Below are 26,050 nucleotides of genomic sequence, written 5' to 3'. Positions count from 1 at the left end.
TCCAAAACTTGAGGGCAAGTTTTGAAACATTTCAAAACATTAGGGTTTAACTATTTAAATTTCAAAAACAAAACTTTTAAGTTGAAATTTAAACCATAAAACTTAAAGGGAGTAATTTGAAACTATTCAAACTTTGTCAAGAACATTCTAGATCAACAATTTAAATAAGGCAATTATCAAATTTTGACCTAGTCCAATTTCTTGCAAGATAATACACCAAATAATTCAAATAATTAAACTAAATCATATAAGGAAGTAATTATTCAATTAATATGAAATTATCTTTAATTTTGGCAAAGATAATCACCCAATATCATACAAATCTGATTTCTATCAATAAAAAAACGTTTTGGTAATTACCCCACAACAAAAATAGGCTAGAAACCCGAAAAATCCTCCATCTCTCTCTCTGACTCGTCGAGTCAGGCTTGGACTTGTCGAGTTCACTATAGACCCAGCGAGTCACCCAGTTGACTCGGAGAGTCAAGTCGAAACAACACAAAAAATCGTTTTTCAGCAAAAATTCGATCAAATAAGCATCAAATTCACTAGCAAACAACCCTAGGCTCTGATACCACTGATGGGTTTTGAGCAATACATCAATCCTATGGTACACATGCAAACCCTAATACCTTTGGATCTATTTTGTCTAATGAACATGTAATTGATTTCCTAAAGCCATAAACACTAGATCTAATAAACTATAATTGAAATTAGGGTTTAGTAATTACGTTTGATTGTTATATAGCAATAACAATCAATCATTGGCTTCAGAAAGCTTAGTGCCTCAAGTGTTGCACCTCTAATGGAGTCACAAACACCACTAAGCAACTTGGATGAAGAGGGAGGAGAGAGGAGGCACCAAAAACGGCTGGAAACCCTAAATGAAGTATTCACCACGTTTTTTGGGCCATAAGGGTTTGTTATATATGCTGGATTTTATGGTTTATAGCTAGGAAACCCTAATTTGACTGCTTAAGCCCTAAGCAGCCCTTGGACTCCCTCTTTAGAAGCCTTGGACGATTTCTAATGGGTTTCCCCATAGAATTCGTCCACTCCAACTTCTGTGGAGTCCATTATCCCATCTATGTAATTATCTTATAATTACACAATAAGTCCCTTAAGTTTAATTAATCTCTTTTAGCCATAAAATTAATTCTTAATTAATTCTTGACTAATATTAATTAAACTATATGATTTCTACTTTAATATATTATTCTCATCATATATTAATAAGTCATAAATAATATTTTCTCTCCTTAATTCATCCTACATATTGCTATGGTGAAGGCAACCCAAAAGGACCATGCTCATAATCGGGTCAAGTACATACCAAAATAGTTATGAACATAGACACTAATCCAACAAAAAGGATTGAGAATCTCTCCTGTTTGTATGCTGTGATACATTAGTTTAATCAAAGTGGGGGAGAATCGTCCAAGGATTCTGAAGCAGAAGCAGTGTTGAAGTTGGGATAAGTTTCGCATCCTTGCCAAGAAGGAAGACAGCCCAAGTGGATGTATGGTTTGGGATAGTGTGATATGGAAGTTCGGAAAAACTTGCTAATGATGAGATCGCATTCTAGGAATGTTTGCTAGCAAGCCTTAGGAATATAGTTTGGGGATTCCAGTCAAGACATGGGTTCAGTTTTGGATATTAGGTCGTGTGTATGCTCAACATTGGAAGTGTTCGGATTAGTAATTAGTGAATGAAATAGTGTGATAAAGTGTTGTAAGTTTGTGGGTGTAACCGTAGCATTCATTAGCAGTCAGATAGTGTTAGAAGTGTTATAAGTCCGCGGGTGTAGTCGTAGCATGCACCAGTTCATTCAGATGAGTTTGACTAGGGTAGGTTGAGCACCCAGATAAGCTCGGCATTCGCCGGTGGAATCAGACCGAGGACGAGGCCCATATGATTATAGCTAAGCAGGTGGGACCGGACAGAGACCGTTGGGTCAAGGCAGGAGTTCGAGGATCTTAGAATTTATAGAGCCACAATGATAGGATAACTAGCAGTAACTCTTGAAAGATAAGGATTGTGTTCGGAAGTCACAAGGGACGACTGTATAGGAGCCTTCGGTGTAGTAACCAAGTAGAAACTCAGTATTTCAGATGACTGATGAATAAATTGAGACTGGGAAGGCCTCGATTGGTTTTGGGAAGTAGCCAAGTAGTTGCGTACTGTTTCAGGCAGATCAGTTTCGGACCGTTTCAGTGTCTCTAACAGTAATGACATGTTGGGATTTCAAGTATGGTTAGAGTCACGGATAGCTTGGGTTATGCTAACTCACTCACAGTGGGATTATCTGAGCTTAGGCTAAGTATAAGTGATCTTCAGGGATAATTAGGATTTGTGATTCTATTTTCTAGTGGGAGCCTCGAGTTATCGTAAGTTGAGTAAGCAGCTGAGAGACAAGTGAAATAGTTTCTGCAATAATGATTCAGTATGGGTGATTTATCAGAGATTCAAACCATTTCGATACAGAAGATCTCATATGGAGTAGATGTGATCTTGTTGAGAGGAATTCATTTAATTGCGGATTTTAGAACCCCGCGAGGGTTGGTCGCGGTAACCCCGAGAAGGCTAGGGTGTGCCTAGGATTGTGGCCAACTTACTTTAGTGGGTTGGCCTGTAAGGAATGATAAGGGTTGATTTCAAGGATGAAATCTAATTTAAGTGGGTGAGAGTTGTAACACCCTGTTTAATTAATATAAAAAATTAATTAATTAATAAATGTAATTCCCAGACTAATTTGTGAAGAATTTTGATAGTTGAGGGTTGTTTAGTAAATTACGGAGTTGATTTGAGAAGAATCTTCAAAGCGGGGGTATGTTTGGTAATTATTAGGACTTATTATTAAAGAGAATTATGGAATTAGGGGTAAAAGGATAAATATTGGATTTAATTTGTAAAGGATTTCAATGTCAAGGGCTGAAAGGGTAAAATTAGGACCCACTTTGAAAGAAAAGGGGAGGGGAGGGGCCAAAGGTGGCATCATGGAAGAAAGATTCAAGGGGTGCAGGGTATATAATATTATCCTCAACCCTAACCCTAGCAAGTGATAGCAGTTGCCAACCTCGTCTCCCATCGGCGCCACCCTCCATCCCGATAAACTCCCAGCCGCCACCATCCTTTCTCCCCAAGTCTAGCCACCATGCATGAACACTGCCGCCACCACCCCCTCCGTTCGTTGTTCTGACCAGTCAGGGCCCGTTGTCGCCGCTCCTTTGCCGCCTAACGCCAAAACAGTCTCATTATCGAAGGCGTCGTGTGCATCAGAGGTTTCGAGACCGAGGAATACCAGCGACGTTGTCACTGCATGATTCATGAGAAGCTGGGAGCTCTCGGTTGGACCATCGCCTTCCATCTACACCTTCTTCTTTGTTCCTCGGTGGCCGACATTGTGTACGTCGACTGAGATCGATGGTGCGCTTTGGCCGCCGTTTCTAGTTTCTGGTTGTCGCTTTTCGCGGCTGAGGCTTGGAATTTTGGTCTTTAGACCGAGTTTGCTAGCATGTGTAGGTGCTAGCTCAGCTAGGAAATAAAAGGACCGCCACCACCACTGTGAGGTGGTGGCTGTCATTGCCAAACACCACTAGGTGGGTGCTGGAGGGTATTCTAAATTTTGGAGTGTGTATTTTCTGTGGCTGGAACACCAAGGAAGTCACCACCGCCACCACCGTGAGGTGGTGGCTACCGTCTCGAGCCACCGTCGACCGCCACTAGGGTGGTTGTGTGTGAGTGTTTATGATAGTTAGTGTGTGTTTACTTTTGGATTAAATCATTGTAATTGTAATTAGCAAAAAGAATAATCATAGAATCAAACCACCACCATAAGTCGCCATTGACCACCACTACCTGAGGTGGTAGTTGGTGGTGCCCAACTAGCAAAACCCTAATTGACCTAATGAAACCCTAATTGGCTTAAAGATTCAGTTATTGACCTATTGGGCCATGATTGGGTGGGAAACCCTAATTAGGGTTTAGAAAACCCTAATATTGGATTTTGAGCCTTTGACTTATTGGGATCCACATTTAGGCCATTGGAATTGGACTATGTATTAAGCCCGATTACACCATATGATGTATCTAGTAGCTTAGTGGTCTTAATGGATTAAGTCCTTAACGGGTTAAGTGAGAAACACTTAATCCTAATCGTCATTTTATGTGAAACCCTAATTTAACTTGGTCCTTGAGTTGGGCCTTTCTTTTGGGTTTTAGTAATTGGGTCAATAATGGGTCATCCACGAATGATCATAAAGACTAGAATATTTAGATGGGCTTTAGAGTAAGGCCCATATGGGGGTTTGGGCCCAATTTTGAAAATTGGGCCATAGATGGGTCATAGTCTAGACCTTAATGATTATGAGATATTGGTCCATCAGAATGTCAAGTGTTGGACAAAGAATAAATGGTTAGGCCTTAAGGCAAGACCATGTAGAGGTTTGGGCCCAATTTGGAAAATTGGGCCATAGTTGGGCCTTGGTTCATTATTAGACTTTTGGGCCTTTGGATTGGGGCTTCAGCTTGAGTAAAGCTAAGTTAGGGGTGAAGTAGTCTTTTACCCCAAGCATGGACTTATGGAATTGTGTTGGGGACCCAATTATTAATTGGGTGTTATTATGATGTTGACAGATTCGGGAATCTGTCATCCAGCAGCTAGGGTTTGTCAACATGACATCAGCAGTGTGAGGTGAGTTTTCCTCCAGTAGGCACGGGTCTAAGGCACCAATGTCGGCCCGTTTATGTAGTAGTAGCATGTAGGGGAAACCCGATATCGGGGTTAGCCCAATGCAGTTTATATGTTTCCGGCCTTCGGTCCGATGTCAGGCGGGGCACGATGTAGTGGGCGGGGCCCAATTTATACCGGACTTATGTCACACCCCGCTAAAGCGGAAACACGAGGCTTGGTAGTATAAAGGGTTTCATAGCAAAAGTTAAAAGACAACACCAACCATAGTTTAAAAATCATTACAAATTTACAATGGGTTTGAACAAATTTTTATAAGAAATTACAATGAAAACTGAAATACAACACATGCGAATGCTCCTAAAAGTGATGTATCCATAAGTGCCACTTACTCGATGATTCCTGAAAAAGCATGTACAACGAGCGTCAACTATAAAAATAGTTGGTGAGTACTCACAGGTTAAAAATAATATTGGTTTCATGAATCGTAATCAAAGTTTTAATAGAAGTTTCCATAATTAAGGTATATTGTTAAAATGATTAAATAAGTTTGTATAAACAAAGTTCATTGTCATCATGAGAGATAAAGTATGTTGCCCAAATGAGATGCAACGTTCATATTCTCGTGGGAAATAAAGTCTCCATAAATAGAAATATATTGCAAATGAGTAAATAATTTTACATAAACAAAGTTCTTTGTCATCATGAGAGATAAAGTATGTTGCCCAATTAAGATGCAACGTTCATATTCTGATGGGAAATAAAGTTTGTTGCTAAAATGAGATACAAGGTTCGTATGTGCATAATGATTATACCATGAGTTCACAACCCAAGCCTAATGACCGAGGGTGCCCTCTCTATGTCTATCGCTAACATAGGGAAATATGGTAAAATGCACTCAAGCGAATCGTGCGAGTGAGGAGTTGTCTACTTCCTAATAGCGCTATCCATAATAACCATAGGCTTAGATGAGTTAATGAGTTGTGTGAACTGATTCCAGGGACTTAAACGCGATAAGACCTCATGAATTAACAATAGCATACATATACATAGCAACATATAATAACCAAGTTTGATACAAGTCAAATTAAATACAACGGACATAAATAGTTTAGGACATGCTTTTCCACCCCAAAACATACAAACCGAAAATTGGGGGAGTCATGAATACTCACAATGCATTGAAATGATGCAAATGATGCCTTGAACTACGTTCCACATGTACCACTACCGATTCCTACAATAATGGTATTCGCTAGTGAGTCTCTAATCGAAATCTAACACTAGTATACTTACTACTATAATAAAATTATGCCAATATTGTCAAAATTTAATATTGAAAGTTACAAACATTTTTCTGTAGAAATTAAATTTCAAAGAATCAATTGTTATATAACAATTTAAGTGGAAAAATCTCATTATTGTAATGTTAATATTTAACATTTTAAGAGGTGTTCCAATGATTAAATATTCAAAAACGAAAGCAATTAAGTTCTAAAATTTCTCAAACATTGCATTTCAATTTTAATTGAAGTCAAAGACCTCAAGATAAAGTTTCTTGAATTTTTGATTTGTTTAACTATTTTTCTCCATTTTAATTTCTTGAATAACCATAAAATCATGAAAAATACTATACAATTAGTAAAAATTACGAAACTTCAGATTTTGGTTCTAACTACATTAATAGACTTCCAGATAAATGTTCATGGATTATAGATATGCATAACCATTTTTCTTATATTTAATTCTCTAAATTGATTAAAATTGAAAAATAGCAATGAGTTAAGAAAATTCCCTAAGTTTTTTATAATACTGCCATTACCCATAATTAAGATGGGAAAAATATAAAAATGGGTTTCTAAACTGTTTAACCCAATCTTATGATTTTTGTGCTTTTATTCTAATAAAAATGGATTTAAGTGTATTTAATCTTGGGAAAATAGAAGAAAAATAGCATACAGAAGAGAAAAATTATCAAAATTTTTATGTAGCATCCTAATACATTATAAGAGTTTCTGGAAAATGTTCATGAATTTTTGATGAGTAAAACCATTTTTCCTGTCTTTAATCCATTATAAACACAAAAATCATGGAAAAATAGATATACATTTTGAAAAATTCTCCTAATATTATTCTGAGTCTTAAATATAAGTTAAAAGCTGCGAAAAATAAGAAATATTATTTTTATATTCCCTAAAGTGGTTTTATGATTTATTGGTGCTATATAAAAAGAAAATTAAAAACAATTCTAAAAATTAACAAAAATCGATAAAACTTCATATGAGATGTTTATTAACTTAAAGAGTCATTCAAAAATATTTCCAGAATTTATTTACAAGGGTAACTATTTTATATGATTTAATACTTTATTTTATTATTATTTTCATGTAAAAATAAAGAAAATCTATATTGAGCTGAAAATTTCCAGAATGTATCTTCATACAATTTAATAACAACTAAAAATTGTTTTCTTATTTTTGATGTTTAAAACCATGCCTAAAGACTCAATAAATTATAGAAAAAACTTGGTTCTTGTGATTTATGTAAAGATTATTGATGTTACTTTGAGAATTTTTGCAATATGTTACAAAGAACTTTGAATCAAGATATTTTTGTACCTATTAACAAATGATATTAAGAATTCAATATAATTTTTGAATGATTTTTAGTGATGAATAAGTCCTTTGAACATGCAACACAAAACAAATGTTCATAAGGAAAGTGCTGTTTGAGCAACAATTTTGTAAAAATTGGTAAAAATCGAAATATTGGAATTTTCCAGTGAGGTCAGATGGGTTTGAAAGCCAACTCAAAATTTTATATTTCAGAAAATGAATCATGAATTTTGGTTAATAAATGAGTGAGATATGGCAGTTTAAAGTCAGCTAAAGAAATCTGGGAGATTGCATGCATGATGATTGGTTAGAAAAGTGAGTTTTCATCATTTCCTTGAGTAAATCTTTTGAAATATTTTAAATATATCATTTTAAACTCATATTTTAGTCATGTTTCCAGAGATCAAAAGATTAAAACTTATCAAAATGTATACATGCATTTATGAACAAAATTTTGTTTTTCAAAAATTCTTAACTTGAGTTTGATGTTTTTGTCCTTAAAATCGATGTTTGCACTAAGATCATGAACATTCAACCTTGTTTATCATACATGAATGGTGTTAGAACACATCCATGATTTTCTAAAAACCATTTTAACCAAAAGAAAACAAGTTTGAAGAAGATGAAGAAGTAGAAGTCGGTTTTTGAAGTAAAATGCACATGCATGGCTTAAATCATTGTTGTGGATCTAGAAGAGATGTATGTTCTTTACCTTAAATTTATTTGTGGCTTGAAAAACCCTTATGGATCTCCATAATTTCGTGGTAAAGAGGCTATGGTTGTGGTGTTTGGAGAAAAAAAATTAGAGAGAAGGTAGAGAGAGTTTCTAGAGAGAGAAAGAAGAGAGATGTTTGTATGTTGGAGAACGAGAGTGTGAGAGAGAGATATGGGGAGGGAGAGAACGAATTTTAGGGGAGGAGAGGCTCCCTCTCTCTTGTTTCTTTTATAAAAATTCAAGTCTTTTATAAAAATATCCAACTTTTTATAAAATGTGCACCTTAACCTAGTTTTTATGCATAAAACTCTTGATTTTTTACTTATAAATCAAGGGTAAATGTTAATAACTAAATCTTTATTTTCATTGATTGTATTTCATAATAATTATTATGATAATATAATATTATAAGGTTCATAGTTGTTTTTATAGGATTTTTAAGGTTAAAGTTTATAAATATGAGTTTTTAGGGCATTTAGGGTTTTTGAGAGTTTGTAAATATTTGTATATCAAAATAAATTGAATTATTTGAGATTTCAATTTATGTTAGAGTTTCATAACTCTTTTCTAGCTAAAAATAATGTTTGTAATTTATTTTATCGGTTTATTGGCATTCTATGTAGTGGTTTCGAGATTCACGCGAAATTGAAGAATCAAGTATACTAGTCTTAGTTTTCAACTTTGACTTAAGTTCCTACGAGACCCGGACCTAAATTTCTACTACTAGGTCAAATGCATGATGTGTATATATGAATCATGAAAAGGTGTTTGGGTCAAAGAGCGACCCGAATATGGATAGTTACTACAGTTAAGTAGTTGTAGAATTCACATATCAATGTAAAATCTAAGTACACTATCCATTGTTTCTAATTGTTATGAAGTTCCTATTAGGTTATAACTTAGCTTCTAGTTACTAAGTCTAGTATGTGTCGTGCCTGCACGTGTAACTAAGTTTAGTCAAATCTAGAACCGACTTGAATTTTGATGGTTGTCACAACTTAGGTCCGATGTCGGGCGAGGCTCGATGCAGTGGGCAAGGCCCAATATGTGTTATATGTGTTATTATATGGTATGTCGTAGTGTGGGGGAGCTCACTAAGCTTCGTGCTTACAGTTTTAGTTTTGGCTTTAGAAGCTTCATTTTTCAAAAGAGGAGCTCGGGATGATTGCAGTGGACACACCATTTGTTCAACGTGGGATGTATATACTATGATATATTTGACAAATGTCATGATATTCTTGAGATACACGATTTATGATTTTTATATTTTAAAAGATAATTATGGTTTTATTATAGATTTAAAAAGAAATCTTTGGACTATATTTTTGGGATGTTTCAATGTATGTGGGGTGAAGTAGATCCGGGAGTGAAATAGACCTTGTACAGCCTTGTGTTGACATATGAGTTGAAATAGACTTGGGGGTGAACTAGACCCGATACAGCCTTGTGCTGACATATGAGTTGAAATAGACGCGGGTGAGAAATAAACAACTAAATTCATCCTCTCTCTATAAATGTCATTCTAACCAAATTCAAGTTATGAAGGCAGCCCCAAAAGGACTTTGCTTTTAATTACAACAATATACCAATTTAGTTATCGGCTTAGACACCTTAATCCAACACATGGGTCATATAAGCAAAAGAGAACATAATTAATGAGTCTAACATGGGACAGAAACATAACACAAAACTAGAAAGAAGGTGGGGCAATAATTATGCACATGAACTGAAATAGGTGGGAAATCCAGGTTTTTGTTTCTCATTTACCTATCCTACTTTTAATAAAATCGAAAACAATTCAAATGACTCCAAGGAGATCAACATAGGTTATAAAACTTCAAAATAACATAAGAAAGGATCGCCAATTGGTTCATATCCTTGGAATAACCTTAAAAGATCTACATTTTTATAAAAATCATTTTAATAGTCAAAGAGGATAAAAACTCAAAAGTTGAAGGATTTGTTTTAAAAGGAACATTAGTTTGACTCCATACTTATATTAAACACCAAAACCACTTCATAAGGGAATAAAGATGTTATAAGAAACTAGAGCTTGCATCATAACTAAATTCAAAGTTCCACATCCTTAGAAATTTGGCAAACCATTTGGACACCACTTTATGGCACTAAATGTGCATAATGCTTCTGAATTTCTCAAAGAATGCTTAAATACCAAAACTAAACAAAAGTATACGTTCAATGTGAGAATTGAAGCTTGGAACACAGTTCCATAATCAATAAATTTGAAATATTAAATTAAAGTAAGGTTTTAGTGTAACGCCCCGTTCCTGGTACGTATTTATTTTGATTAAATGTTCTTTTTGGAAGAGCTACTCGGCGAGTTGTAGCCCTAATTCGCCGAGTAGGTGTCGAGATGGATTCGGGCTTTAAGTGATCTACTCGGCGAGTCCACGCCTGGACTCAGCGAGTAGGCCAATCAGGAGGAGACCCTAATTCTTAGGGTTTGCACCCTATTTAAACATCCTTATAGCTCCATCTCAGCCTCCATCACCCTCAGAGCATTCCTTATCGAAACCCTAGCATCCATTGGTAAGTTTGAGTGATTGTTGCCTTGTGAAGGGACTTTTGGGGGCACTTTGGAGCAAGTGGAAGAAGGGAAAGGTTGAAGAGGTCAAGGAAGGGGACTTAGATCTAGAGCACATTCATTTGTGGTCATCCGTTCTGGTAATAAAGTTTACATCTTGATTATTGATTTATTAGATCTTGTTTGTCCCTAAATCGTTGCTTTTAAGCCCTAAAACCCCAAATCCTTGAAGAGAAACCATATGGTTGGATTATACTTCAGATCTGGACTCTCATTACCTTCTAGAAGTGTTAAGTTTCAGTCATGTAGGTGATTAAGGTCCCTCTTGAGTCTAGAACCCCCATTAAGAGCTTGTTTGGGCATTTGAAGCCTCTAAAGCTATGCATGCATGTAAAGTGTGCAACTTTACGTGATAAGCATGCCCTAGAAGCCTAGATCTGTGGTTTGGATCCGCTGCATGGCTCAAATCAGGTCTGTATGGAAAAAGGATTGAATGAACTCGGCGAGTAGAACGATGGACTCGGCGAGTACTATGAAGATAGCCTTGGACTCGGCGAGTTGGATGAGCAACTCGGCGAGTCCGATGAAGATTTCCTTAAGACTCGACGAGTTGTTCTTCAACTCGGGGAGTTAGATGAACTTGGACTTAGTATGTATGCATCGAGGAGGAACGCGTCGAGTCTTCGCTAAGCTCGACGAGTTGAAACGGTTTTAGAACTAGAATAGATGGAAGGGACTCGGCGAGTTGGCGAGCCAACTCGGCGAGTCCAGTCAAGTGGGAATTGAAATTGACCAAGGAGTTGACCTTGGACCAGGGATGGACCAGTCAATTTACCTAAGGATATTTATGAGTGGCTAATCTATGTGTATGGGTTTGTAGTCGGAGGATTACCGGTGCAGCATCCAGACGCCTCGTAGTCGGACTTTCGGTAGCTACTCTTCGAGGTGAGTTTCCTTCCAGTAGTAACGGGTCTAAGGCACCAAGGCCGGCCCGATTAGATGATATGCTAGTGTCGGAGTGTGGGCAGAGCCCGTATCTCATGGTCGAGTTTGATTATGATATATGCCAGTATGATAGATTTGTCTATACTCGTTGTCTGTGTGATACTTGTATGTTATGGATTAGCAGCTGAGTATGGGCGAGGCCCGTATCTCTCTGATAGTGGAGTGTGGGCGAGGCCCGTATCTCTTAGAAAGCGGAGTGTGGGCAAGGCCCGTATCTCCCAGATAGCAGAGTGTGGGCAAGGCCCGTATCTCCCAGATAGCGGAGTGCGGGCGAGGCCCGTATCTCCTAGCTAGCGGAGTGTGGGCGAGGCCCGTATCTTCATGAGTGTGGGCGAGGCCCGTATCTCCTAGTTGTTCATTGTATGTTTGTATGGTATGAGGTATTATGGGGGAAGTCACTAAGCTCCGTGCTTACAGTTTTCAGTTTTGGTTTCAAGTACCTCTTCTTCGAAGGGGAAGGAGTTGGCGCGGTAGCGGCCCATCACACACATGCCTCGTATTCCGCACTATGAGATCTTCCTGGGGATTTGTACTCTGACATTATTAAGTTTATGAAAATGTTTTCAAACATGTGATATCTTTTATGAAATGTTATGATCGGTGACGCTTTTATTTCTAAATGCTTTACTAAGTATATGTTTTAAAAATGAAATTTTGGGCTCGTATTTTTGGGATGTTACAAGTTGGTATCAGAGCCCTGGTTTGAGGGATTCGGACACACCTTTGGTGGTGCCTGAACTCAAATCGAGGGATTAAAAGATTTTAAAGCATAAAATATTTTCTAAAAAGCTAAGAAAAGAGTTTTGAGAAGAAGTGTGTGATCTGCGCGACCGGCCGAGCTCAAGTAAGCATTCCACAAAGTACCCATACCAACTTATGTTATGTTTATCATTTTCAGTAGACAGCATGCTAGAATAGGACTAAGGATCTAGGAGTGATGCCTTATGTGCCTGCTTTATGTGTTTCAGTGTATGAAAATTGCATGCTAGAATTGAGTAGACAACAGTAGGATAGCATGTTAGGGTATGCCTGATAGTATGAGTTTAGCATGGTATGCTAGTTCAGCTTTTCTCTATAAGGACAGATTTGCTTGAGAATGTTCCATTTTTGTCTGAATGCTGCTTGCTTTGTGCTTCGTGGGACTCTGAGTGATGGGAGTTAGACATTAGGTGAATACGTCACATTACATGTGATCAGGGTTGAATAATCTTAGAGTACTGGATTTGGCCCTATTGCGTAGCTCTTGTCTGAGTCTAACCGTTGAAGGGCGGAGTCTGTTACTCGAAGGATTATTCGAGCCTCACCACATGTGATGGTATTCAGGTAATGACTAATTGACATTACAAGGGGGCCTTTAGCAGCTGAGGACCGGGTATGGTGGAGTTAGAGATTTTCCTGGGGCAAGCCTAGGACGAGTATAGCAATGATTAGCAGTAGTGAAAGGGGCCTGGTGGAGTCAAGGCAGTCCTTCGAGAAGGTACGTATAGATGTGGAAGGTAGTACGGGCCCGTACTACTGAAAGCAGAGGATCCGTACCCGAACTAAGGAAGGCTGAGACAAGACCAGGGAACTTGAAGTAAATGTAACCCTTTAGGGGTATCTATATCACTAATGGTTGTCTGTGTGTATTGCATAATGGTGGTACTACGCCAGAGGCCAGCCGGTGGCAGTTCTGGAGAGGGATTGGGTTCGGGATCAGGTTCCGAGCCAGTAGATGAGAGGCTACGCGAGTTCATCGCGTCAGAGATCACCAGAGGCATCCTTGAGTCGACCCCCGTCATTTGCGGGTCGATCAAGGAAGGGATAGTTGAGCTGATGGAGGACTGCCTCAGGGCGTTCAGGAGTGACATGGCATCTGGCCAGTCAGGATCTCGCACACTGTCCTTTAAGGACTTCAGGGGCAGTGGTGTGCCGGATTGCCATGGGGCGAACGACCCTATTGCTGCCAGACGATGGATTGCGGACATTGAGTCTGCACAGCTGACCAGCTTCTGCCCCGAGGGGTCGAAGGTGAGATATGCAGCAGGATGTTCACGAGACCGAGCTAGGGATTGGTGGGAGTCTGTTGGTGACTCGTTGGGAGCGTCGGCTGTCAAGGCTATGACCTGGTCGGACTTCGTGACCAGCTTCAGGGCAGAGTTTGCGTCGGTTGTCGAGCTTCAGTAGCTGGCCAGAGAGTTCTTAGACATTAGACAGACGACGAAGACTGTGGCAGAGATCACCGCCAAGTTCTGGGAGAGAGCATTGTTGGTGCCCCATTATGTGGGAGATGAGGATATGAGGAGGACTCGCTATCATGACATGCTACGGGCCAACATCCGGGAGCATGTTAGCTTTTCAGCTTGCCCTACCCTGGAGTCCATGATTGCCAGGGCGAGGGAAAGGGAGATTGATTTGGAGCACATTCGAAAGAGAAAGGCAGACACGGGGCAGGTGGTTGGGGCTTCGGGGAAGAAGCCCAAGGGATCAGATGGTAGGCCGAAAGGCCAAGGGGGCCGGGCCACTGCGGAAAATGCGGCAGGTCGCATGAGGGAGCATGTAGGTTGGGATCATCAGGCTGCTACAAGTGAGGCAAAGCGAGGCACTTTATCAAGGATTGTATGTCCCTGTCTCGTTTGTTCAGACCTCTGAGTTGATGTGTTTCCACTGCAACCAGAGGGGCCACAAGAGGGCCAATTGCCCCCAGTTGACGGCAGCATCAGCGCCTGTGAAGGCGCCAGCTCCAGCGACTCTGAGGATCACAGATGGCCGGCAGGGCAAGGCAGAGGCTCCAGTGGTGAGGAGTCGGGCGTTTCAGCTGACGACAGAGGAAGCACGCGCCACACCCGATGTGGTGACGGGATCGATCCATGTGAACAGTATTCCTGTTCAGGTGTTGTTGGACTCGGGTGCCACCCGATCATTTGTTTCCCTTGCGCTTAGCAAGAGGTTTACTGAGTCTTCAGGCATGTTGGATTGCCCTTTAGAGGTAGAGATTGCCGATGATCGATCGGTGCGAGCGTCGGCGGTATTCAGGGATTGTGTCCTAAGGTTATTTGAGGAGCGCTATTTGGTGGATTTGGTTCCCATCCCTTTGCGGGGGAACAAGGTGATTATAGGCATGGATTGGTTGAGCCCTAATTGGGCGGTGATAGATTGTGCGCAGCAGTTAGTGCGGATCAGGACCCCGAGTGGGGGAGAGTTGGTGATCCACAGCGAGAGGCCACAACGAGGACCCACAATATGTTCAGCAGCAAGGGCTAGGCGCTACCTTCAGCAGGGTTGCGCGGGATATGTCGCATACGTTATGGATACCCGGGAGGCGGGTAAGGCGACGGTGAGCGAGGTTCCAGTGGTGTGAGACTATGCTGATGTGTTCCCGGAGGAGCTTCCTGGAATACCTCCGGAGCGTCAAGTAGAGTTCCGGATCGACCTAGTTCCTGGTGCAGCCCCGATAGCCAAGGCACCATATCGGTTGGCTCCTCCCAAGATGCAGGAGTTGTCTACGCAGCTGCAGGAGTTGCTAGACAAGGGATTTATTCGACCGAGCAGTTCACCCTGGGGAGCCCCGATCCTGTTTGTGAAGAAAAAGGACGGGTCGCATCGGATGTGTATTGATTACCGGGAGCTGAACAAGGTAACGGTGAAGAGCCGTTACCCACTCCCGAGGATTGATGACCTCTTCGGTCAGTTGCAGGGAGCATCTTGGTTCTCCATGATCGATTTGCGTTCAGGGTATCATCAGATGAGGGTCCGAGAGGAGGATGTACATACGAGCGCATTTCGGACGCGTTACGGCCATTATGAGTTCGTGTTGATGTCGTTTGGGCTCACCAATGCTCCTGTCGCGTTCATGGACCTCATGAACCGCGTATGTAGACCAATGCTGGATCGGTCTATGATAGTTTTCATTGATGACATCTTAGTTTATTCCAAGACACAGGAGGAGCACGAGGAGCATCTGAGAGAGGTTTTGGAGACCTTGAGGAGGGAGTGCTTGTACGCCAAGTTCTCCAAAAGTGAGTTTTGGTTGCGCGAGGTGCAGTTTCTTAGGCACCTCGTCAATCAGAACGGGATTTCTGTAGACCCGGCCAAGGTGGAGGCCGTGATGAGATGGGAGGTTCCGAAGTCTCCATCTGAGATTCGGAGTTTCCTGGGATTAGCGGGCTACTATCAGAGATTCATTCAGGAATTCTCTAAGATAGTCGTACCCCTGACGCGACTGACTAAGAAATTTGTGGTCTTTCAATGGGGGCCTGATCAGCAGGCTGCATTCCAGGTTCTGAGACAGAGATTGTGTGAGGCGCCAATCTTAGCCCTGGCAGAGGGCGTAGAGGACTTTGTGGTATATTGTGATGCGTCCATTTCGGGGTTGGGCGCGGTACTGATGCAGAGGGGTCATGTCATTGTGTACGCTTCGAGGCACCTGAAGCCTCACGAAGCGAACTACCCGACGCACGATTTAGAGTTGGGGGCAGTGGTCTTCGCCCTCAAGATGTGGCGATATTACCTTTATGGGGTTCGGTGTACCATTTACACGAACCACAAGAGTTTGAGGTACCTCATGGATCAGCCGAATCTGAACATGAGGCAGCGTCGGTGGCTCGATGTGGTGAAGGATTATGACTATCATATTCTTTACCACCCGGGGAAGGCCAATGTGGTGGCCGATGCGCTTAGCCGCAAGGTGGCTCCGATCAGGGATATTTGCATGCAGATGATAGTAGTGACCCCGCTTTTGGAGCGGATTCGGGAGGCCCAGCAGGAGGCCATAAAAGAGGAACATCGGAAGAGTGAGCGCATAGTGGGTCAGGTTTCCTCCTTCGACTGTGGTAGCAGGGGATTATTGTCATTACACCACAGGGTGTGTGTGCCGTACCTCGGAGGCGTGCGCCAGGTCTTGATGGAGGAGGCGCACAAATCTCGATTCTCCATTCATCCTGGGGTGACGAAGATGTATATGGATCTTTGTCTGGACTATTGGTGGCCCTGCATGAAGCGGGATGTGGGTTGGTACATCGAGCGGTGCTCGACATGCAGGAAGGTCAAGGCCGAGCATCAGAGACCACACGGAAAGATGCAGCCGTTGGATATCCCATTGTGGAAATGGGAAGATATTACGATAGACTTTATCACGAAGCTACCCAGGACCGCGCGAGGAGTGGATTCTATATGGGTCATTGTGTAACATCCGGAATTTCAGGTATTAGATTTATTCTTTCATTTTGAGTTTTGTGGAAGAACTCGGCGAGTTGGTGCGTAGACTCGCCGAGTAGGGACGCGATTTCTCACCCGGATTAATGACCGGACTCGACGAGTCGCATTGGTGGACTCGGCGAGTCTACACTGTTTAATGAAACCCTAATTTCTCGGGTTTGAGGCCTATTTAAAGGGCCTTATGGCCGTCATTTGTGCTCCCCAGTCCCCAGAGTGAAACCCTAGTGAGCTTGAGTGCTTGGAGTGAGATAAGGAGCCATTGTTGAACTTGGAGGTGTTATCTAGCAAGGGAAAGGAAACTATAGCCAAGGGGGAAACAAGAGGATCAACTTCCTGAAGATCTGAGGTACAGAACATCACGTTTGAGGTACTATTTTCGAACCATTTTCAGTTAAGGTGATGTTCTTGTTGATTTAGGGCTTATTGAGCCTTTTTGTGGCTAGATCTAGTGCTTCCTTGGTCCCTTAAGCGAGTTAGGTTCTAGATCTGGACCCTTGGAGGTCCAGAGTGTCCCTTTGTCCAAGCTTTTTTATGAATACATGGAGGTTTTGGTTTGGGATCTTTGTGCTTGAGGTCAAAACACCATTTAAGAGTCTTTGGAAGTGTTATGAGCGCCAAGACATGGACTTTACGTGATGAATAAGCTTGGAAGGACTGGATCTGTGATTTAGTGAAGCGGATCTGACCTTAGAAGGTCATTTGGCGTCACTATCTGTATGGGGTTCGGTGTACGATATACACGGACCATAAGAGCCTGAAGTATTTGATGGATCAGCCTAACCTAAATATGCGGTAGAGGAGGCCGTTGGATGTGGTAAAGGATTATGATTGTGAGATCCTGTACCATCCGGGAAAGGCTAATGTCGTAGCTGATGCACTGATTCGCAGGGCGGAGAGCGCCCCATTGCGAGATGTATGTTTGCGATTGACCGTAATGGCTCCGGTGTTGGACACCATTCGTGGAGCACAGGCTGAGGCCGTGAGGTCGGAGAACCAGAAGAGAGAGCGAGTTGTTAGGTTGGTATCGGAGTTCGTTACCTATGGTCGGGGGCTTATGACATTTCAGGGGCGTATATGGGTACCGTTTGTGGGAGGCACGCATACCATTTTGATGGAAGAGGCTCATCGGTCGAAATTCTCGATCCATCCTGGGTCCACTAAGATGTATTTGGACCTGAGGAGAGAGTATTGGTGGCCCTGTATGAAGAGGGATGTTGCGTGGTTTGTTGAGAGGTGCTTAACCTGCCGTAGGGTTAAGGCCGAGCACCAGAGACCGCATGGTAAGTTGCAACCGTTGGAGATTCCCGAATGGAAGTGGTAACAGATTACCATGGATTTTATAACCAAATTGCCAAGGACTGCTAGGAGAGTCGATGCAATTTGGGTGATTGTGGACAGGTTGACAAAGAGCGTCCACTTCCTTGCTATCAGTGAGAGTTCTTCCGCGGAGAAATTAGCAGAGATATACGTGAGAGAAGTGGTATCACGGCATGGAGTGTCGATCTCGATTGTTTCAGACTGAGATGTGTATTTCACTTCCAGATTTTGGAAGAAGTTTCACGAGGAGTTGGGTACTAGGCTACATTTTAGTATCGTATATCACCCCAGACTGACGGACAGAGCGAGCGGACGATTCAGACGCTCGAAGACATGCTCCGGGCATGTGTGTTGGACTTTGGGGGAAGTTGGGACACGTATTTTCCCTTGGCAGAGTTCTCCTAGAACAACAGCCATCATTCGAGCATTGGTAGGCCACCCTTTGAGCTGTTGTATGGGAGGAGGTGTAGGACCCCCATTTGCTAGGGCGAGGTCGGGCAGCGTGTTATGGGTAGTACAGAGATTGTATTTCAGACGACAAAGCAGATACAGCGGGTCAGGCAGAGATTGTTGACCGCTCAGAGCCGCCAGAAGAGTTATGCAGATAGGCGTCGATCTGAGCTCGAGTTCCAGGTCGGTGATTATGTTCTCCTAAAGGTATCTCCTTGGAAAGGAGTGATCCGATTCAGGAAGAGGGGCAAGCTGGGGCCCCGGTATATTGGGTCGTTCAGAGTGATCGCGAGGGTGGGCAGGGTAGCGTATCGTTTGGAGCTACCTGCGGAATTAGAGCGGATAGATAATACCTTCCATGTGTCTCAGTTGAGGAAGTGTATAGCCGACGAGTCGGCGGTAGTGCCGTTAGGGGACATTCAGGTGGATGCGAGCCTGAACTATGCGGAGAGACCAGTTGCGATTGTGGATCGGAAGATCAAGGTTCTGAGGAACAAGGAGGTGTCTCTGGTACAGGTTCAGTGGCAACATCGGAAAAGGATCCAAGTTGACCTGGGAGCCAGAGCGTGAGATGCGGGAGCAGCATCCGGAGCTATTTTAGGAATGAGACTTCGAGGACGAAGTCAGATCCAAGTGGGGGAGAATTGTAACATCCGGAATTTCAGGTATTAGATTTATTCTTTCATTTTGAGTTTTGTGGAAGAACTCGACGAGTTGGTGCGTAGACTCGCCGAGTAGGGACGCGATTTCTCACCCGGATTAATGACCGGACTCGACGAGTCGCATTGGTGGACTCTGCGAGTCTGCGCTGTTTAATGAAACCCTAATTTCTCAGGTTTGGGGCCTATTTAAAGGGCCTTATGGCCGTCATTTGTGCTCACCAATCCCCAGAGTGAAACCCTAGTGAGCTTGAGTGCTTGCAGTGAGATAAGGAGCCATTGTTGACCTTGGAGGTGTTATCTAGCAAGGGAAAGGAAACTATAGCCAAGGGGGAAACAAGAGGATCAACTTCCTGAAGATCTGAGGTCCAGAAAATCACGTTTAAGGTACTATTTTCGAACCATTTTCTGTTAAGGTGATGTTCTTGTTGATTTAGGGCTTATTGAGCCCTTTTGTGGCTAGATCTAGTGCTTCCTTGGTCCCTTAAGCGAGTTAGGTTCTGGATCTCAACCCTTGGAGGTCCAGAGTGTCCCTTTGTCCAAGCTTTTTATGAATCCATGGAGGTTTTGGTTTGGGATCTTTGTGCTTGAGGTCAAAACACCATTTAAGAGTCTTTGGGTGTGTTATGAGCGCCAAGACATGGACTTTACGTGATGAATAAGCTTGGAAGGACTGGATCTATGAGTTAGTGAAGCAGATCTGACCGCAGAAGGTCATTTGGGGTTGTGCATGGAATGCACTCGCCGAGTCCATTGGCAGACTCGACGAGTTGTTGCGGGTTGTTCATGGATTTCGAACGAGGGGTTGAGTAACCGAGTTGGGTGAGTGACTCGGTGAGTCAGAAAGGACTCAGAGGAATCGAGCCCCCGTAGAGACTCGGCAAGTCCACGCCAGACTCGGCGAGTTGGGTTGACCGTTGACCATTGACCAGAGTTGACCGGTGGTTACTTGATAGGGTTAGTCAACCTTAGTTGGGAAAGTGTTAATTAGAGATGTATTGTGTTATAGGAGGACTATAGCTTGGGAGATCGAGCACTAGTGATTTTAGGGATTTACGAGTTATCAAGATACGCAAGGTGAGTCTTCTCACTATACTTTACCTTGAGTAGGTGACCAGAGTTATGTGATAGAGTATTTGTATGCTATATGTTATGTGTTGTACTGCATTATTTCTATGTGATTTATGATGTGCATGTTTATAGAGTTAGAACCGGAAGGTTCACAAAGTTAGAACCAGAGGGTTCACAGAGTAGGGTCCACGGACCCACAGAGTTATAGCCTCGAGTGGTTAATACGTGTTATGTGTGGTATTTTGGGGAACTCACTAAGCTTTGTGCTTACAGTGTTTGGTGTTAATTGTTTCAGGTACTAGTGAGGACCGTGGGAAGGCGCCGGCCTGATCAGTATACACATGGGATTTTTATGTCATGAGATCTTGGGATTTTTATATGTTATGCACTTGAGTTTCAAACAATGATGTTTTTATGATTAATGAATGAATTGTGTTTTGTATAAAATGTGAAAAATTGTTTTGAAATTTACGGTGTTACACATCGTGGATCGATTGACCAAGAGCGCCCATTTTATTCCAATTCAGGAGAGCATCTCGGCCGAGAAGTTGGTCGACATCTATATCAGGGAGATAGTGGCGCGGCACGGGGTGCCAGTGTCAGTGATTTTAGACAGAGATTTGCGTTTTGCTTCCAGGTTTTGGAAGAAGTTTCATGATGAGTTGGGCACTCATCTGCATCTTAGCATTGCCTTCCACCCGCAGACGGATGGTCAGAGTGAGCGGACCATCCAGACTCTTGAGGATATGTTGCGGGCATGCGTGCTAGATTTCGGTGGCAGTTGGTATACGTATCTTCTGTTAGCAGAATTTTCATATAACAACAGTTACCATGCGAGTATTGACCGCCCTCCTTTCGAGATGCTCTACGGGAGAAAGTGCAGGACCCCGATTTGTTGGGGCGAGGTCAGTCAGCGTGTCATTAGAAGCACCGAAGTGGTGCTCAAGACGAAAGAGTTGATCCAGCAGGTTCGTAGTAGACTGCAGACTGTGCAGAGTCGGCAGAAGAGTTACGCCGACAGGAGGTGTTCAGACTTGGAGTTTCAGGTGGGTGACATGGTCCTCCTGAAGGTATCACCCTGGAAGGGTGTCATTAGGTTCCGGAAGAGGGGCAAGTTGGGCCCCAGGTTCATTGGTCCTTTTAGGGTTTTGGCCCAGGTGGGTAGGGCCGCCTATCGATTGGATTTTCCAGCATAGCTTAGCCAGATCCACAACACTTTTCATGTTTCTCAGTTGAGAAAGTGTTTGGTGGACGAGTTAGCAGTTGTACCCTTGGAGGATATTCAGGTTGATAGCAACCTGAATTATATCGAGAGACCAATTGCGATCTTAGATCGAAAGGCGAAGACCTTGAGGAACAACGTGGTTCAGTTGGTGAAGGTGCAGTGGCAGCACCGGAGGGGTTCAGAGTGGACATGGGAGGCGGAGGAGGAGATGAGGGAGCACTACCCAGAGTTGTTTATGGAGATAGCAAACTTCAAGGACGAAGTCTAAGATAAGTGGGGGAGAATTGTAACGCCCCGTTCCTGGTACATATTTATTTTGATTAAATGTTCTTTTTGGAAGAGCTACTCGGCGATTTGTAGCCCTAACTCACCGAGTAGGTGTCGAGATGGATGTGGGCTTTAAGTGATCTACTCCGCGAGTCCACGCCTGGACTCGACGAGTAGGCCAATCAGGAGGAGACCCTAATTCTTAGGGTTTGAACCCTATTTAAACATCCTTATAGCCCCATCTCAGCCTCCATCACCCCCAGAGCATTCCTTATCGAAACCCTAGCCTCCATTGGTAAGTTTGAGTGATTGTTGCCTTGTGAAGGGACTTTTGGGGGCACTTTGGAGCAAGTGGAAGAAGGGAAAGGTTGAAGAGGTCAAGAAGGGGACTTAGATCCAGAGCACATTCATTTGTGGTCATCCATTCTGGTAATAAAGTTTCCATCTTGATTATTGATTTATTAGATCTTGTTTGTCCCTAAATTGTTGCTTTTAAGTCCTAAAACCCCAAATCCTTGAAGAGAAACCTTATGGTTGGGTTATACTTCAGATCTGGACTCTCATTACCTTCTAAAAGTGTTAAGTTTCAGTCATGTAGGTGATTAAGGTCCCTCTTGAGTTTAGAACCCCCATTAAGAGGTTGTTTGGGCATTTGAAGCCTCTAAAGCTATGCATGCACGTAAAGTTTGCAACTTTACATGATAAGCATGCCCTAGAAGCCTAGATCTGTTGTTTGGAGTTGCTGCATGGCTTAAATCAGGTCTGTATGGAAAAAGGATTGAATGAACTCGGTGAGTGGAACGATGGACTCGGCGAGTCCTATGAAGATAGCCTTGGACTCGGCGAGTTGGATGAGCAACTCGGCGAGTCCGATGAAGATTGCCTTAAGACTCGACGAGTTGTTATTCAATTCGGTGAGTCAGATGAACTTGGACTTAGTATGTATGCATCGAGGAGGAACGCGTCGAGTCTTCGCTAAGCTCGACGAGTTGAAACAGGTGTAGAACTAGAACAGATGGAAGGGACTCGGCGAGTTGGCGAGCCAACTCGGCGAGTCCAGTCAACTGGGAGTTGACCTTGACCAAGGAGTTGACCTTGGACCCAGGATGGACCAGTCAATTGACCTAAGGATATTTATGAGTGGCTAATCTATGTGTATGGGTTTTTAGCCGGAGGATTACCGGTGCAGGATCCAGACGTATCGTAGTCGGACTTTCGGTAGCTACTCTTCGAAGTGAGTTTCCCTCCAGTAGTAACGGGTCTAAGGCACCAAGGCCAGCCCGATTAGATGATATACTAGTGTCCGAGTGTGGGCAGGGCCCGTATCTCATGGTTGAGTTTGATTATGATATATGCCAGTACGATAGATTTGTCTATACTCGTTGTCTGTGTGATACTTGTATGTTATGGATTAGCAGCTGAGTGTGGGCGAGGCATGTATCTCTCTGATAGTGGAGTGTGGGCGAGGCTCGTATCTCTCAGAAAGCAGAGTGTGAGCGAGGCCTGTATCTCCCAGATAGTGGAGTGTGGGCGAGGCCTGTATCTCCCAGCTAGCGGAGTGTGGGCGAGGCCCGTATCTCCTAGCTGTTCATTGTATGTTTGTATGGTATGAGGTATTATGGGGGAACTCATTAAGCTTCATGCTTACAGTATTCAGTTTTGGTTTCAGGTACCTCTTCTTCGAAGAGGAAGGAGCTGGGGCGGTAGCGGCCCATCACACACATGCCTCGTATTCCGCACTATGAGATCGTCCTGGGGATTTGTACTCTGACATTATTAAGTTTATGAAAATGTTTTCCAGACATGTGATATCTTTTATGAAATGTTATGATCGATTATGCTTTTATTTCTAAATGCTTTACTAAGTATATGTTTTAAAAATGAAATTTTTGGCTCGTATTTTTGGGATGTTACATTTAGCTTGGATTTCATAATCCCACAATGAGATAATAATTGTAAATGGAGAAAATAATAAAATAAAAAATACATAATCTAAGCATAAAATCAAACTCATATCATTGTTTGAAACCAAAAGTCTTGATCTAAAACACTAAGAGTTTGTAAATACCCAAATCATAACATGGAAGCTAACTTAAATCACATCCTAGAAATATATCCATTAGTAAGTAATTAGCAAATGCGTGATGGATTTGAAGAGACATAAGCAATCTTATAACAAATGAAAGTTTCTTGGAATCAATAACTTGAATCAATTAACCCTAGAATTGAAAATGCCCAAATTATCACCATTTGGACTAGAACTAGATTCAAACATCATGGAATCTCACCATAAACCAAAGGGTTGACAAATGGATCATTGATTGAAAGGAAATGTACCATTTAACCATAACATCAAACTCATATCATTGCTTGGAGCATCAAATTCGAATTTGAAGATCTAGGGTTTTGGAACCCGTTAAATAGCATTAAATCTCAAAAATCTCCCAACTATTTGTTAGTTGGATTTTATAGATACATAAAGGAGTTATACCACATCAACAATTTCACATTAACATCACGATTTAACCACAAAAATCGGATTTGATGTTTAATAAAACCCTAGAACAAATTTGGGGAAAAGCGAAGAGAAATCTACCTTTGGATGCAAGATCTAAAGAAGGATTTCAGTAGTGATTTATAAAGCCATTCCAATCACCAAAACAACATAGATTTAGAAGGGAAAATTGTTTATAGAGGTGGAAGAAAAGTTGGAACTGAAAAGAGAAGAAAATGGGTGAAATAAATGAGAGAGGGGCTAATAAAAATGCTAATATATACTACACAACGACAAAACCATGACACATTTGCCCAAGGCGCAATGTGCCCTCGAGTTTGGAAATGTTGACATTTTTGGTCCCTCTCTCTAAAATTCTTTTATATTTGGTCCATAACTTGGCTTAAAACGTAATAAAACTTATATCTACCCTACAATTGGTCCTTATCCATCATACCTCATGCAAACCTAGTCCTAGATGCTTATGTGGTTAAACCCTCAGGTCAAATATATGTTTCGCCAAATTCACACTATTGGTCCGCTTTTCACAAAAGTCTTATTTAACGCCAAATACTCCATCATATTTTTATTTAAGTTAATGAAAAGGTTATTGTCTTTATTGTTCCAAAATATTCATTTCATTTATCATTTACTTCACTTCAATTTATTTTATTTTAATTTAAGAAAAGTTTTAGTTTTCAACCAAAACCCTAAAACTTCTAGCCCCAAACACAGGATATTATAGGATGCAAGAAAGAATTTAGGCCAATCATAATCGAATATGCCGCTTCAGTGCCCAAGCTTCCTGGAACGATGGAAAAGATAATATTCATATATCAATAAGTATATAAATATATGATTAAGTATATTTATATATGAATAAGTATATTTCAATTCACATGTGATTATTCATATAAGAATGTGGCAGTTAGTGGTGGTGGTGGTGTTGGTGGGTGGAAGAGGTACCGGTGGCGGAGGTGGCAGGGGTGGTGGTCGATGGCGGGAGTGATCGTGATGGCGATGTAACATCCCGTATATTAAATAAATAAATGGACAAGGGTTAATAAGAATAGAAACCCTGAAATCATTAATAATTTAGCAATGTGTTGGTTTCGAGGAGTTAACCGTATTAATTTTAGGTGTGATGGTTAAAAGTGTAGGTTCTAGAGTAGTTTGTAAATATTTATGAAGGTGGGGGCCGCTTCGTAAATTATTGGGATTTAATTTGAATATATTTCTGAGGGCGGGGGGCTATTTGGTAAGTTTTGGACTTGGATTGAAAACAAAATTGGGAGGAGGGACTAAAGTTGGACATTTGGGATTAAAGTTTGAATGAACACGGGTTTAGACCCGCTGCTCATTTTCCCTCCCGCTAAAAAGTTGCATTGCCGGCTAACCCTAACCCTAGTGTCTCTTTCTTCAACCGCCACCCTCCAGGAGCTTCCTCAGCCGCCGCATGCATCACCAAGTCCGTTCGCCGCCTGCTGCCTTGCCAATGTGCACCACCACAACATACCTTGCTGTCGGACGTAGCGAGACGATGGAAGATCCACCGTGACCGACTGTTGGAGTGGGGAAATGCCACTTGCGAGTCGTGAACGGACAACATGTACTCGGTAAGAATCACAACCACCCATATACCACACCTCCTTCATTCTTTCTACGATTGGTGTAGTACACGCTGACTGGGGTCGCCGGTGGCCTTGGGTCATCGTTCATGTGCTTCCGATCATCACCTGCCACCTGAAGTGGATGAGTTGAGTGTACTTCAGTGTTTAGCACGTTTTTACGAGCGTATGTG

This window comes from Lactuca serriola, chromosome 1 (genome assembly GCF_051521515.1).
Source record: "Lactuca serriola cultivar US96UC23 chromosome 1, Lser_US96UC23_V15, whole genome shotgun sequence".
Classification (NCBI taxonomy): domain Eukaryota; kingdom Viridiplantae; phylum Streptophyta; class Magnoliopsida; order Asterales; family Asteraceae; genus Lactuca; species Lactuca serriola.
Note: the sequence above shows the minus strand (reverse complement) of the source record.